Genomic DNA, 12,997 nt, shown 5'->3' on the forward strand with positions numbered 1-12,997 from the left:
CATAGCGACCCTGTACAGGGTTTCCGAGGGTGTAAATCTTTACAGGAGTAGAAAGCCTCATCTTTCTCCCGCAGAGCAGCTGGTAGTTTCGAACTGCTGACCTTAAGATTCACAGCCCGATTCGTAACTACTACACTACCAGAGCTCGTTTGCCATGTAGCTACCTCTCAATACATGGATATGTTAAACTGATCTGCAAAGTAGGTAGTTCTCTGTATATGAATATATTGAACTTGTCTACAATGTTGCTAACTTTCAGTATATGAATATGTTGGACTGATGGTTCATGTAGCTAGTACCCTGTATATGGACATGTTGGACTGCTCTGCCATGTAGCTAGCTCTCAGTATATGAACACGTTGTAAATACCTTCCATAGAGCTAGAAACCTGAATATGGACATGTTGGAGTACTCTACAATGTAGCTAGCTTTCTGTATATAGACAATTTGTACTCATGTGCCTTGTAGCTACAACTGTGTATATGGAAATGATGAACTACCCTGCCATGGAGCTTGCTCTCTGTATATGGACATTTTGGAATTGTCTGCCATTTAACTAGCTCTCTGTACATGGATATGTTAGACTGATCTGCAAAGTAGGTAGTTCTTTGTATATGAACATACTGGACTTGTCTACAATGTAGCTAGCTCTCGGTATATGAATATGGTGGACTGATCGTCCATATAAGTAGCTCTCAATATATGGACATCTTGTACATATCTGTCATGTAGCTAGAACTCTGTATATGGAAATGGGGCACTACTCTGCCATGTAGCTAGCTCTCTATATATGGACAAGTTGAAGTCATCTGCATTGTAGCTTGATTTCTGTATATGGAAATGTTGATCTACCCTGCCATGTAGTCAGCTCTCTTTATAATGACATTTTGTACTCGTTTGCCATGTAGCTAGCTCTCTGTACATGGATATGATGGACTGATCTGCCAAGTAGTTTCATCACTTTTATGAACATATTGGACTTGTCTGCCATGAAGCTAGCTGTCAGTATATGGACACGTTGGAAAAAGCTGCCATGTAGCTAGAACACTGTATATGGAAATGTTGCACTATGATGCCATGTAGCAAGCTCTCTGTATATAGACACGTTGGACTCATGTGCCTTGTAGCTAGAATTCTGTATATGGAAATGTTGCACTACTCTGCCATGTCGTTGACTCTCTGTATATAGACAAGTTAGGTTCATCTGCCTTGTAGCTTGAATTCTGTATATGGAAATGTTGCACTACACTGCAATGTATCTTGCTCTCTGTATATGGACATTTTGGACTCATCTGCCATGTAGCCAGCTTTCTGTACATGGATATGTTGGACTGATTTGCTATTAGGTAGCTATCTGTATACTAACATATTGGACTTGTCTGCTGTGTAGCTAGCTTTCCGTGTATGAACACGTTGTACACATCTGCCATGTGGCTAGAACCCTGTATATGGAAATATTGCACTACACTACCATGTTCCTAGCTCTGTATAGATAAATAAGTTGGATTCATCTGCCTTGTAGCTAGAACTCTGTATATGGAAATGTTGCACTAAACTGTCAAGTAGGTAGCTCACTGTATATGGACATGTTGGACTCATCTGCTATGTACCTAGCTCTCTGCATATAGACAAGTTGGACTCATCAGCCTTTTAGTTAGAACCCTGTATATGGAAATGTTGCACTACCTTGCATGTAACTACCTCTCTGTACTTAAACAAATTGGAATCCTCTGCCTTGTAGCCAAAACTCTGTATATGGAAATGTTGGACCACCCTGCCACGTAGGTAGCTCTCTGTATATAGACATTTTGGACTTGTCTGCCATGTAGCTAGCTCTCTGTACATGGATATGTTGAAATGATCTGCCAAGTAGGTATCTCTCTGTATATGAATATATTGGACTTGACTGCCAAAGGAGCTAGCTCACAGTGTATAGACATGTTGCACTCATCTTCAATGTAGCTAGTACCCTGCATATGGATATTTTGGACTGATTTGCCTTGTATCTATCTCTCAGTATATGAACATGTTGGACACATCTGTCATGTAGCGAGAACTCTGTAAATGGAAATGTTGCAATACCCAGCCATGTAGTTAACTCTCTGTATATAGACAAGTTGGACTCATCTGCCTTGAAGGTAGAACTCTATATATGAATATGTTGGACTATTCTGCCACGTAGCTAGCACTCAGTATATGAACACTTGAGCTCATCTGACATGTAGCTTAAATTCTTTATATGGAAATGATGCACTACTCTGCCATGTAGTTAGCTCTCTGCATATGGACATTTTTGACTCGTCTAACATGTAGCTAGCTGTCTGTGTATGCATATTTTGGACTGATATATCATGTAGGTAGCTCTCAGTTTATGGACACGTTGGACACATCTGCTATGTAGCTAGAACTCTGTATATGGAAATGTTGCACTATGATGCCATGTAGCCAACTCTCTGTATAGAGACAAGTTGGACTCTTCTGCCTTGTAGCTAAAACTCTGTATATGAAAATGTTGCACTCCCCTGCCATGTAGCTAGCTCTATGTATATGGACATTTTGAACTCATCTGCCATGTTGCTAGCTCTCTGTACATGGAAATGTTGGACTGATCTGTCAAGTAAGTAGCTCTCTGTATATGAACATATTGGACTTGTCTGCCATGTAGGTAGCTCTCAGTATATGGAAATATTGGGTTCATCTGCCATGTAGCTAGTACCCTGTATATGGACATATTGGACTACTCTGACATGTATCTAGCTCTCAGTTTATGGACAAGTTGGACTCATTTGCCTTGTAGCTAGAACTGTGTATATGGAAATATTGCACTACCCTACAATGTACCTAGATCTCTGTATATAGACCAGTTGGACTCATCTTCCATGTAGCTAAAACTCTGTATATGGAAATGTTGCACTAACGTGCTATGTACCTAGCTCTCTGTATATAGACATGTTGGACTCATCTCTCTTGTAGGTAGCTCTCAGTATATGGACAAGTTGTACTCATCGGCCTTGTAGCTAGAACCCTTTATATTGAAATGTTGCACTACCATGCCAACTAGTTAATTCTCAGTTCATGGACAAGTTTGACTCATCTGCCATGTAGCTTGAATTTTGTGTATGGAAATGATGCACTACTCTGCCATGTAGTTAGTTCTCTATATATGGAAATTTTGGTCTCATCTGATATGTAGCTAGTTCTCTGTATATGGACACTTTTGACTTGTCTGCCATGTTGCTAGCTCTTTGTACATGGATATGTTGGACTGATCTGCCAAATTGGTAACTCTCTGTATATGAACATATTAGACTTGTCTGCCATGAAGCTAGCTCTCTGTATATGGACATTTTGGTCTCATGTGCAATGTAGCTAGTATCCTGTATATGGACATGTTGGACTGATCTGCCATGTAGTTAGCTCTCACTATATTGACACGTTGAACACATCTGCCATGAAGCTAGAACTCTGTATATGGAAATATTGCACTACTCTGCCATGAATCTAGCTCTTTGTATATGGACATTTTGGACTCATCTGCCATGTAGCTAGCTCTCTGTACATGGATATGTTGGACTGATAGGCCAAGTAAGTAGCTCTCTGTATATGAACATAATGGATTTTTCTGTCATGTATCTAGTTCTGAGTTAATGGACTTGTTGGACTCATTAGCCAGGTAGCTAGTAGCATATATATGGACATGTTGGACTACTCATTCATGTTCCTAGGTCTCAGTATATGAACACTTTGGACTCTTCTACCATATAGCTTGAACTGTGCATATAGAATGATGCACTACTCTGATATATAGCTAGCTCTCTGTATAAGGACATTTTTTCAACTCGTCTGCCATGTAGCTAGCTCTCTCTGCATATATATTTTGAACTGATCTGCTTTGTAGGTAACTCACAATATAAGTACATGTTGTACACATCTGCCATGTAGCTAGAAGTCTGTATATGGAAATGTTGAACTACCCCACCATGTAGTTAGCTCTCTGTGTATGAACATATTGGAGTTGTCTGTCATGTAGCCAGCTCTCAGTATATGGACATGTTGGACTCATTACCCAGGTAGCAAGTACTCTTTATATGGACATGTTGGGCAACATTGCCACGCAGCTAGCTCTCAGTATATGGACATGTAGGACTCACTAGCCAAGTAGCAAGTACTCTTTATATGGACATGTTGGACTACACTGCCATGTAGCTACCTCTCAGTATATGGACAAGTTGAACACAGCTGCCATGTAGCTAGGATTCTGTATATTGAAATGTTGCAGTACTCTGCTATGTAGCTAGTTCTCTGTATATGGACATTTTGGACTCGTCTGCCATGTAGCAAGCTCTCAGTATATGGACATGTTAAACTCCTCTGTGATGTAGATAGTACCCTGTATATGGACATGATGTACTACTCTGCGATGTAGCTAGCTCTCAGTATATGGACATATTGGACACATCTGCCATATAGCTAGAACTCTGTATATGGAAATCCTGCAGTACTATGCCATGTAGCTTGCTCTCTGTATATAGACAAGTTGGACTAATCTGCCTTGTAGATAGAACTCTGTATATAGAAATGTTGCAATACCCTGCCATGTGCGTTGCTCCCTGTATTTGGACATTTTGTACTCAGCTGCCATTTAGCTAACTCTCTGTACATGGATATTTTGGTCTGATCAGACTTGTGTGTAGCTCTCAGTGTATGGACAAATTGGACTCATCTGTCTTGTAGGTAGAACTCTGTATATGGAAATGTTTCATTCCCTGCCATGTAGCCAGATCTCTTAATATAGAGATTTTGGACTCGTCTGCCATGTAGCTAGCTCTCTGTGCATGTATATGTTGGACCGATCTGCTAAGTGGGTAGCTCTTTATATATGAGCATTTTAGATTTGCCTGCCATGTAGCGAGCTCTCAGTATATGGACACTTTGGACACATCTCCCATGATGCTAGAATTCTGTATATGGAAAAGTTGCTCTACACTGCCATGTAGCTAGCTTTCTGCATATAGACAATTTGGACTCATCTGCCTTGAAGCTAGAACTCTGTATATGGAAATGATGCTATAAACTGCCAAATAGCTAGGTCTCTGTATATAGACAAGTTGGACTCATCTGCCTTGTAGCTAGAACTCTTTATATGGAAATGTTGCACCAACCTGCCATGTGGCTAGCTCTCTGTATATGGACATTTTGAACTCGTCTGCCATGTAGCTAGCTCTATGTACATGGCAATGTTGGACTGGTCTGACAAGTATGTAGCTCTCTGAATAGGAACATATTGGAATTGTCTGCCATGTAGGTAGATCTCAGTATATGAACACCTTTGAAACATCTGCCATGTAGCAATAACTCAGTATATGTAAATGTTGCACTACCCTGCAATGTAGCTAGTTCTCTGTATATGGATATTTTCTACTAGTCTGCCATGTAGTTAGCTCTTTGTACATTAATATGTTGGACTGATCTGCCAAGTAGGTAACTCTCTGTATATGAACATATTGGACTTGTCTGCCATGTTGGTGGCTCTCAGTATATGGAGAAGTTGGACACACCTACAATGTAACTATTACCATGAGTATTGTCATGTTGGGCACATCTGCCATGTAGCGAGAACTGTGTATATGGATATTTTGCACTACTCTGCCATGTAGCTAGCTCTCTGTATGTGGATATTTTGGACTTGTCTGACAAGTAGCTAGATCTTAATATTTGGTCATGTTGGACTCATATGCCATGTACCTAGCACCCTGTATATGGACATGTTGGACTACTCTGTAATTTAGCTAGCTCTCAGTCTATGGACATGTTGGACACATGTGCCATGTAGCTAGAATTCTGTGTATGGAAATGTTGTACTACCCTGCCATGGGGCTAGATCTCTGCATATGGACACTTTAGACTTGTCTGACATGTAGCTAGCTCTCTGTAGAAGGATATATTAGACTGATCTGCCAAGTAAGTAGCTCTCTGGATACATGCATTTTGGACTTGTCTGCCATGTAGCTAGCTATCAGAATATGGACACGTTGGACACATCTGACATGTAGCTAGAACTCTGTATATGGAAATGTTGCACTACACTACCATGGAGCTAACTCTCAGTATATGGACATTTGGACTCGTCTGCCTTGTAGCTAACTCTCTTTACATGGATATGTTGGACTTATCAGCCAAGTAGGTAGCTCTCTGTATATGAACATATTGGACATATATGACATGTAGCTAGCTCTCAGTATATAGACATATTGGACTCATCAGACATGTAGCTAGTACCCTGTATATGGAAAATTTGCACTACCTTGCCATGCAGGTAGCACTCTGTATATAGACAAGTTGGAATCATCTGCTTTGTAGCTAGAACTCTGTATATGGAAATGTTGCACTACCCAGCCATGTAGCTAGCGCTCTGTATTTGGACATGTTGGTCTCATCTGCGATGAAGCTAGTACCCTGCATATGGACATGTTGAACTACTCTGCCATATAGCTAGCTTTCTGTATATAGACAAGTTGGACTCATCTACCTTGTTGCTAGAATTCTGTATATGGAAACGTTGTACTACCTTACCATGTAGCTAGCTCTCTGTATATAGACAAATTGGACTCATCTTCCATGTAGCTAGAACTATGTATATGGAAATGTAACACTAACCTGTCATGTAGCTATCTCTGTGTATTTAGACACATTGAAATCATCTGCCTAGCAGATAGAACTCTGTATATGGAAATGTTGCACTACCATGCCATGTAGCTAGCTTTCTGTATATGGACATTTTGGACTCATCTGCTATGTAGCTAGCTCTCAGTATATGGACATGTTGGAATCATCTATCATGTAGCTAGTACCCTGTGTATGAACATATTGGACTTGTCTGCCATGTAGCTAGTTCTCAGTATATGACACATTGGACACATCTGCCGTGTAGCTAGAATTTTGTATATGGAAATGATGCACTACCCTTATATGGAGCTAACTCTCGTTGTATCACGTGTTGGACTCATCTGACATGTAGCTAGTACCCTGTATATGGAAATATTGTACTACCCTGCCATGTAGCTAGCTCTCTAAATATAGACAAGTTGGACTTATCTGCCATGTAGCTAGAACTCTGAATATGGAAATGTACACTATCCTGCCATGTAGCTAGCTCTCTTTATATAGACAAGTTGGAATCATGTGCCTTGTACTAGAACTCTGTATATGGAAATGTTGCACTACCCTGCCATGTAGCTAGCTCTCTTTATATGGAAATTTTGGACTCATCTGCCATGTAGCTAGTTCTCAGTATATGGACATGTAGGATTCATCAGCCAGGTAGCTAGTACCCTGTATATGGACATGTTGCACTACTCTACCATGTAGCTAGTTCTCAGTATATGGACAAGTTGGACTCACACGCCTTGTAGCTAGTACTCTTCATATGTAAATGTTGCACTACCCTGCCATGTATCTAGCTCTCTGTGTAAAGATAAGTTGGACTCTTCTGCCATGTAGCTAGTACACTGTATATGGACATGTTGACTACCATGCCATGTAGCTAGCTCTCTGTATATAAACAAGTTGGACTCATCTTCCTTGTACCTAGAACTCTGTATATGGAAATGTTGCACTCCTCTGCCATGTAGCTAGCTCACTGTACATGGATATGTTGTACTGCTGTGCCAAGTAGGTAGCTCTCTGTATATGAACATATTGGCCTTGTGTGCCATGTAACAAGCTCTCAGTATATGGACAAGCAGGACTCATCTGCCAAGTAGTTAGTTCCATGTATACGAACATGTTGGATTTGTCTGCCATGTAGATAGCTCTCAGTATATGGACACTTTGAACACATATGCCATGTAGCTAGAACTCTGTATATGGAAATTCTACACTACTCTGCTATGTAGCTACCTCTCTGTATATAGACAAGTTGGAGTAATCTGCCTTGTAGATAGAACACTGTATATAGAAATGTTGCACTACCCTGCCATGTAGCTAATTCTCTTTATATGGAGATTTTGGACTCATCTGCCATGTAGCTTACTCTCTGTACATGGATATTTTGGACTGATCTGCCAAGTAGGTAGCTATCTGTTTATGATTGTGCTGGACTTTTCTGCCTTGTAGATAGCTCTCTGTATATGGATATGTTGCACACATCTGTCCTGTATCTAGAACTCTGTATATGGAAATGTTGGACTACCCTGCCATGTAGTTAGCACTCTGTATATACACAAGTTGCAGTCATCTGCCTTGTATCTGGAACTCTGTATATAGTAACGTTGCATTACCCTGCCATGTAGCTAGCTCTCTATATGTGGACATTTTGGAGTCATCTGTCATGTAGCGAGCTCTTTGTATATGGATACATTGGATTTACCTACGAGTTGGTAGCTCTCAGTAGATGCACATATTGGACTTCTCTGCCATGTTTCTAACTCCCAGTATATAGAAACATTGTACGCATCTGCCATGTAGCTAGAACTCTGAATATTGACATGTTGGAGTACTCTGCCATGTAACTAGCTCTCTGTATATAGACAATTTGGACTCATCTGACTTGTAGCTAGAACTCTGTATATGGAAATGTTGTCCTACCTTACCATGTAGCTTGCTTTCAGTATATGGACATTTTCGACTCTTCTGTCATGAAGCTAGCTCTCTGTACATGAATATGTTGGACTGATCTGCCAAGTAGGTAGGTCTCAGTATATGAACATATTGGACTTGTCTGCCATGTATCAAGCTCTCAGTATATGGACACGTTGGACATATCTGCCATGTAGCTAGAACTCTGTATATGGAAACATTGCTCTACACTGCCATGTAGCTAGCTCTCTATATACAGACAATTTCGATGCATCTGCCTTGTAGCTAGAACTCTGTATATGGAAATGTTACACTGCACAGTTATGTAGCTTGCTCTCTATATATGGGCATTTTGGACTCCTCTTCCAAGTAGGTAGCTCTATGTACATGCATATGTTGTACTGATCTGCCAATTAGGTAGCTCTCTGTATATGAAGATATTGGACTTACCTGCCATGTAGGTAGCTCTCACTATATGGATACATTGAACTCATTAGCCAGGTATCTAGTACACTTTATATGGACATGTTGGACTACTCTGCTATGTAGCTATCTCTCAGTATGTGAACACTTTGGAATCATCTGCCATATACCTTGAACTCTGTATATGGAAATCATGCACTACTTTGCAATGTAGCGAGCTCTCTGTATATGGACATTTTTTACTCATCTGACATGTAGCTAGCTCTCTGTGCATGGATACTTTCGACTGATCTGCCATGTAGGTACCTCTCAGTATATGGACACGTTGGACACATCCACCGTGTAGCTCTAACACTGTATATGGAAATGTTGCACTACCCTATCATGTAGCTAGCTCTCGGCATATGGACATTTTGGACTCATCTGCCATGTAGCTAGCTCTCTGTATATGGACTTTTTGGACCTTTCTGCCATGTTGCTAGCTCTCTGTACATGGATATATTTGACTAATCTTCCAAAAAGTTAGCTCTCTGTATATGAACATATTGGACTTGTCTGCCATGTAGTTAGCTCTCACTATGTGGACATGTTGGAATCATCTGCCATGTAGCTAGTACCCTGTATATGGACATGTTGGGCTACTCTAATTGTAGTTTGCTCTTGGTATATGGACATTTTGTACTCATCTGCATGTAGCTAGCTCTCTGTACATGGATATGTTGAACTGATCTGCCAAGTAGGTAGCTCTCTATATATGAATATATTGGACTTGTCTTCCATGAAGCTAGCTCTCAGTTTATGAACATGTTGGACACATTAGCCAGGTAGCTAGTACCCTTTATATGGACATGTTGGATTACTCTGCCATGTAGCTAGCTCTCAGTATATGGACACTTCGGAATCATCTGTCATGTAGCTTGAACTTGGTATATGGAAATTATGCACTATACTTCCACTTAGCTAGCTCTCTGCATATGAATATTTTGGACTCGTCTGACATGCAGCTAACTCTCTGTGCATGGATATTATGGACTGATTTGCCCTGTAGTTAGCTCTCAATATATGGACACATTGGACACATCTGCCATGAAGCTAGAACTCTGTATATAGACAAGTTGGATTCATCCGCCTTGTAGCTAGAACTCTGAACATGGAAATGTTGCTCTACTCCTCACACGTAGCTAGCTTTCTGAATATGGACATTTTGGACTCATCTGCCATGTAACTAGCTCTCTGTACATTGATATGTTGGATCGATCTGCCTAGTAGAAAGCTCGCTGTATATGAACATATTGGACTTGTCTGCCATGTAGCTAGCTCTCTGTATATGGACATGTTGCACTCTTTAGCCAGATAGATAGTACTCTTTATATGGACATGTTGGACTACTCTGCCTTGTAGCTAGCTCTCAGTATATTAACAATTTTGATTCATCTTCCTTGTAGCTTGAACTCTGCATATGGAAATGATGCACTACTCTGCCAGGTAGGTAGCTCACTGTACATATACATTTTGGACTCATCTGTCTTGTAGCTAAAACTCTATATATGGAAATGTTGCACAACCCTGCCATGTAGCTAGCTCTCTGTATACGGCCATTTTGGACTTGTCTGCATGTAGCTCGCTCTCTGTACATGGATATTTTGGAATGACTTGCCAAGTAGGTAGCTCTCTCTTTATGAACATATTGGACTTGACTACCGTGTAGCTAGCTCTAAGTATATGGACATGTTGGACTCATCTGCCATGTAGCTAGTACCTTATATTTGGACATGTTGGACTGATCTGCCATGTAATTAGTTCTCAGTATATGAACACGTTTGACACATATGCCATATAGCTAGAACTCTGAATATGGAAATGGTGCTCTACACTGCCATGTAGCTAGCTCTCTGTATATAGACAAGTTGGACTCATCAGTCTTGTAGCTAGAACTCTGTATATGTAAATGTTGCAATACCCTGCCATGAAGCTAACTCTTTGTATATGGACAATTTGGACTCGTCTGCCATGTAGCTAGCTCTTTATACATGGATAATTTGGAATGATCTGCCAAGTAGGTACCTTTTTGTATATGAACACTTTGGACATGTCTGCTATTTTGCTACTGCCCAGTATATGGACATGTTGGACACAACTGCAATGAAGCTAACGCTCAGTATATGGACAAGTTGGACTCATCTGCCATGTAACTAATACCCTGTATACGGACATGTTGGACTTATCTAAGATGTAGGTAGCTCTCAGTATATGAAAACTTTGGATACATCTGCCATGTAGCTAGAATTCTGTATATGGAAATGTTCCACTTCTCTCCCATGTAGCTAACTCTCTGTATATAGAAAAGATAGACTCCTCTGCCTTGTAGCTAGAATTCTGTGTATCGAAATGTTGCACTACTCTGCCATGTAGATAGCTCTCTGTATATGATTATTTTGGAATCCATCTGCCATGTAGCTAGCTCTCTGTACATGGATATGTGGGACTGATCTGCCAAGTAGGTAGCTCTTTGTATATGAACATATTGGATTTTTCTTCCATGTAGCTAGCTCTCATTATATGGACACGTTGGACACATCTGCCATGTAGCTACAACTCTGTATACGGAAACGTTGAACTATTCGCCATGTAGCCAGCCCTCTGTATATAGACAAGTTGAACTCATCTGCCTTGCAGCTAGAACTCTATATATGGAAATGTTGCACTACCCTGCCATGTGGCTAGCTCTCTGTATATGGATATTTCGGACTCATCTACCATGTAGCTCTCTGTACATAGATATCTTGGACTGATCTGACAAGTATGTAGCTCTCTGTATATGAAGATATTGGAATTGTCTGCCATGTAGATAGCTCTCAGTATATGAACACCTTTGACACATCTGCCAGGTATCAAGAACTCAGTATATGGAAATGTTGCACTACACTGCCATGTAGCTAGCTCTCTGTGTATGGACATTTTGGACTCGTCTGCCATGTAGCTAGCTCTTTGTACATAGATATGTTGGATTGATCTTCCAAGTAGGTTTCTCTCTGTATATGATCATATGGGACTTGTCTGCCATGTAGGTGGCTCTCAGTTTATGGACAAGTTGGATTCATCTGGAATATAACTAGTATCCTAAATAAGGACATGTTGGACTACTCTGACATGTATCTAGCTCTCAGTATATGGACACCATGGACACATCTGCCATGTTGCTAGAATTCTGTATATGGAAATTTTGCACTACCCTTCCATGTAGTTAGCGCTCTGTATATAGAAAAGTTGCAGTCATCTGCCTTGTAGCTAGAACTCTGTATATGGAAATGTTGCATTAACCTGCCATGTAGCTAGCTCTCTGTACATGGATATGTTGAATTGAGCTCTCTATATATGAACATATTGGACCTGTCTTCCATATAGCTAGCTCTCAGTATATGGACATGATGGACTCCTCTGCGATATAGCTAGTACCATGTATATGGACATGTTGTACTACTCTGTCATGTATCTATCTCTCAGTATATGGACACATTGGACACATCTGCCATGGAACTGATCTCTGTACATGGAAATGTTGCACTATTCTGTCATCTAGCTAGCTCTCGTTATATAGACAAGTTGTACTCATCTGCCTTGTACCTAGAACTCTGTCTATGGAAACGTTGCACTACCCTGCCATGTGGCTAGCTCTCTGTATATGGACATGTTGGATTTGATTGCCATGTAGCTAGGTCTCTGTACATGGATATGTTGGACTGGTTTGATAAGTACCTAGCTCTCTGTATGGAAATATTGAAATACTCAGCCAGGTAGCTAACTCTCTGTATATGGACGTTTTGGAATCGTCTGCCATGTAGCTGGTTCTTTGTACACGGATATGATCGACTGATCTGCGAAGTAGGTAGCTCTCTGTATATGAACATATTGGACTTTTCTGCCTTGTTGGTGGTTCTCAGGGTATGGACAAGTTGGACACATCTGTCATGTAGCTAGTACCCTGAATATGGACATG

The sequence above is a fragment of the Chrysochloris asiatica genome, unplaced genomic scaffold (assembly GCF_000296735.1).
Source record: "Chrysochloris asiatica unplaced genomic scaffold, ChrAsi1.0 scaffold00519, whole genome shotgun sequence".
NCBI lineage: Eukaryota > Metazoa > Chordata > Mammalia > Afrosoricida > Chrysochloridae > Chrysochloris > Chrysochloris asiatica.